Source organism: Otolemur garnettii, unplaced genomic scaffold (genome assembly GCF_000181295.1).
Source record: "Otolemur garnettii isolate 467f Iridium unplaced genomic scaffold, OtoGar3 scaffold00091, whole genome shotgun sequence".
Lineage (NCBI taxonomy): Eukaryota > Metazoa > Chordata > Mammalia > Primates > Galagidae > Otolemur > Otolemur garnettii.
Window position 1 is genome coordinate 6031416 of NW_003852486.1, and position 4455 is coordinate 6035870.

The following is a 4455-nucleotide window of genomic DNA, read 5'->3' on the forward strand; positions in this document are numbered from 1 at the left end:
GTAACCCTTTGAGCTGACCCCTCCAAGGGCCAGAAACTTAGGTTTATGGCCAAAGGCTGAAAGGAGGAATGAGAGACAAAGGAAACGAAAAAGATTAATTCCCTGCAACACGCAGCCCTTCAGCCCCGCTCTGAGAAGGATCCTTCGAACAGATCAGTGCTGGCTTAGGGGCCAGCTCGCGCGCTCTCAGAAGGTCTGTGGGTGGGGGGGTGCCCCTCCTCGTTCTACAGCCCCACCTGGGGTCCCTAGCAGCTTGTGATCCCTTCACACCTCCTTGCATGTCGCTAGCCATAGATGTAGCTGTGAACCGAACTGGCACGTAAAACAGTCCTCGTGGGCTTTCCAGAGGCAGCAGACACTGGACTGCACGCTCATATCAACAGAGTACTGGGTGGGGGGCGTCTACAGAGCCAGACAGAGTCTGGGGACACATGCGGCTGCTCCGCTCTTAGTGCCCACCTCAGTCTTAAGTGGAGTGTCCCCCAACCGGACCCCAAAGGACACAGCCCCTTGACCCAGTCCCAGGCTGTCCTTATCCTTGCCCCAAGGCAGGCACAGTGCTCAGCAGTTGTTTCTTTACTGACTGACTAAAGGTTCCTGACCCAGCCCCAGGGGCAGTTCTGTCTAGAGATTGCTAAGGTCTCACAGCTCATAAAAGGATGTAGGCCCCCTGGGCAGCACCTGTGGCTGAAGGAATAGGCACAGGCCCCATATACTGGGGGTGGCGGGTTCAAGCCTGGCCCCCGGCCAAAACTGCAAAAAAAAAAAAAAAAGAAAGAAAGAAAGGATGTAGGTCAAACCTCAACCTCCAGTGGAGGCATACTCAGCCACTGCCATCCTGCCTTCCACCTTATGCGCTGGGCTCTGTGGGGTCTGGGAGAAGGGCTGAGTGCTTCTCCCTGGTCCAGGGCAGGGGCTACTGGTTGTAGGGAAGCAGGGAGGCTAAGAGCAGACAGAGAATGGGTAACCAGGCAACCACCCTCACACTCAGCCTGGGTCCAGAGTGGGATCCCCCACCCTGACAGGGATCCCCATCCCTGGAACCTCAGTTTCCTCCTTAAGTGTGAAAATGAGAGTACAGTCAAGTAAGGCTGGTTTGAAGCCTGTGCATGGTTACTGTAGTCATTTGATAATGGACATCTTTTACAGACCTGAAAAGAATGCTATCATGCTGTAGGTGGGAGGTCCTGGGCAGAGCCCCATTAGCTGTTGGGTGAGGAGTACTGCACAACTAAGGTTCATGGATGCACCTATGCCTGTGGTGGTCCACTTTCCCCAGGTCTACAGGATGCAGGGGTCTGATGCCATTATGTCTAGGGCTGCTGGCACCATATTTTTCAAACTGGATAGCGACCCCAGGGGCTCTACAGATGCCCCCCACACATACACTTCCTAGTGCATTGTGTGTACCCTGGCTGGCTTGCCTCTTGGAAGATACTTTCGGGCACTATTGGGTCACATCCCTGCTGTTAGTCACCACCTGTCCACCCTTCCAGCCATGGTCTGATCAGCTAGTTTCATGTCCTTGTCATGGGCTTCCTGTGTTTCATTTCACTGACAGGCTCTTACTTTGTTGCCTAGGCTGGAGTGCAGTAGTACAATCAGCTCACGGCAGGCTTGCTGCTGCCTCAGCCTCCTGAGTAGCTGAGACTATAGGCCCTGACACCCTACCTGGCTAATTTTTTTTTTCTATTTTTAGTAGAGATAGGGTATTACTCTTGCATAGGCTGGTCTCCTGAGCTCAAGCAATCCTCCCACTTAAGCCTCCCAGAGTGCTAGGATTATAGGTGTGAGCCACTGTACCCAGCCCTGGCTAATTGTTAAATTTTATGGTATAGATGGAGGGGAGGTCTCACTATGTTGCCCATGGTGGTCTTGAACTCAAGGTCCTAGCTTCAAGTGACCCACTTTAGCCTCCCAAAGGACTTGGATTACAGGTGTGAGCCACTGGGCCTGGTCTCTTTGCCATCCTTGGTCTCTGCTTTCATGTCACCTCAGTGAGGCTCTACCTGACTACCTCATGGTGACAATCTCAGATGTCACTCCTCCTGTCTTGTTCCCTGGTCACCTCCTAGTTGGAGTTACCCTGGGATAAAGCCCTCCCTGACTCTATGTCAACATTAGGAGTCTAGAAATCAGATCACTTACTCTTCAGAACAACCTTGTGAGATGACCAGCACCATTTTACAGATAATCATGAAGGCCCTGAGAGGTAAAGTAACTTGCCCAGGGTCACACAGCAAAAGAGCATAGGGCTGCACATGTCTCCCCCAGGTCTGTGGGGTCCCTACACATCCAAATTACCCAAGAAATACTACAAAGTTGCTTGGTGGACAAATGAATTCAGTCCTTACCCGCTCTGGATCTAGAGGGGGTTTCTCTCTGCCCATCAGCCCTCGTCAGAGAAAATGCTGCTGATCGAGTAACTATGTAATTATTGAGCAGGGCTGGCCTTGATTCTGAGCCTGCTGGAATAAAGGAACAAGTAAACGAATAACAATGGGGATATTTATTATTTCTCTAACTCTGGTAGGACTGTCCAACTGTCTTCCTTTCCTATGGTTCCATGGCAGACAAGTTGAGCCAGGTCCTCTGATGTGGGCTTACTACTACCTCTGGCACTGACCGGTATGCTTTAGTTTGGGCTCCCAGCTTTCTCCTGAGTACTTGTTATAGAAGGGGTAATTCTGGACTTGCATGCAGGGACAGATATATGGGCTGGTTCACCTGTTGGGTGAACTGCCTTGAGCTGCTTCCAGGTTCTCAGTTTGTCAGGTGTAAATTAAGACCAGGTGTTTAGGGTGCCTCTGGGGAGCTGGGGGCAATGGAGACAGATTGCCATCTAACTTGATATCTATTTCCAAAAAAATTGTCTGCCCTTGTTCTTTCTATATGGATCTGCCTATTCTGGACATTTCACAGATAAGGAATCAAAGACTATGTAGCATTTTGTGTCTGGCTTTTTCCATTTAGATTTGAGCGCATTTCACCTTGACCAAACGCAGGACTTTCCAGACAATCCTCACCCCTAGTATAACCATCTATACCACGTGCTTTTCTTTTCTTTTTTTCTTTTTTTTTTTTTTGGAGACAGAGTCGTCACCAAGGGTAGAGTGCTATGGCATCACAGCTCACAGCAACCTCCAACTCTTGGGCTTAAGCGATTCTCTTGCCTCAGCCTCCCAAGTAGTTGGGACTACAGGCACCGGCCACAGTTCCTGGTTATTTTTTGGTTGCAGTTGTCATTGTTTAGCAGGACCAGGTTGGGCTTGAACCTGCTAGCTTTGGTGTATGTGGCTGGCACCCTACTCACTGAGCTATGGACGTTGAGCCTATGTGCTTTTCTTTCACCAGGGTTTTCCCACCTGGCAGTATTGTCATTGCGTCGTGGGGGCTGTCCTATCCATGTTAGGAAGTTTAGCAGCCTCCCTGGCCTCCTTCCACTTGTTGCCGATAACTGCTCTCCCCCCCCCCCCAGTTGTAACAATCCCAAATGTCTCTAGACATTGCAAAGTGTCCCTTGAGGGGTAAAACTCCCCAGGTTGAGAACTACTTGTTTACATCAATTCACTTGTTTTTACTTAGGTTCACTCACAGAAAAGGAAACTTTTCTTTTTTGGGGGGCGGGGGGATAGACTCTCAGTTTGTCATCCTTGATACAGTGCCCTGACATTATAGCTGACTGCAACCTCAAACTCTTGGGCTCAAGTGATCCTCTTACCTCAGCCTCTCAAGTAGATGGGACTACAGGTGCCCTCCACAACACTCGGCTATTTTTAGAAACTGGGTCTCTTGCTCAGGCTTGTCTCAAACTCCTGAGCTCAGGCACTCTGCCTACCTTGGAGTCCCAGAGTGCTAGGATTACAGGCATGTGCCACCATGCCCAGCTTGAAAAGGAGACTTGACACCACAACCCAAAACATTAAAAACAACCATGTGCTGGAAGAAAGGAACCACAGGCATAAATACCAGGAAGGCATGGTGGCTCATGCCTGTAACCCTACCATTCTGGGAGGCTGAAGCAGGAGGATTACTTGAACTCAGGAGTTCAAAACCAGCCTTAGCAAGAGTGAGGCCCTGTCTCTACTAAAAATAGAAAAATTAGCTGGGCATTGTGGTGGGCACCTGTAGCCCCAGCTGCCCACGAGGCTGAGGCAGGAGAATTGTTAGAACCCTGGAGTTTGAGGTTGCTGTGAGCTAGGCTGACACCCAGGGCACTCTAACCTGTCTAGGCAACAGAATGAGACTATGTCTCAAAAAACAAAACCTTGGAAGGATGACGGTAGCTAAGTTGTACTTGATAATGTTGAAGGCAGAAGCTCTGGACCTGAGGCTTGCCTTTGCTCTGTTTAAGAGATAGGGCTTGGTGCCTGTGGCTCAAGTGGCTAAGGTGCCAGCCACATACACCTAAGGTGGCAGGTTCGAATCCAGCCCGGGCCCGCCAAACAACAATGA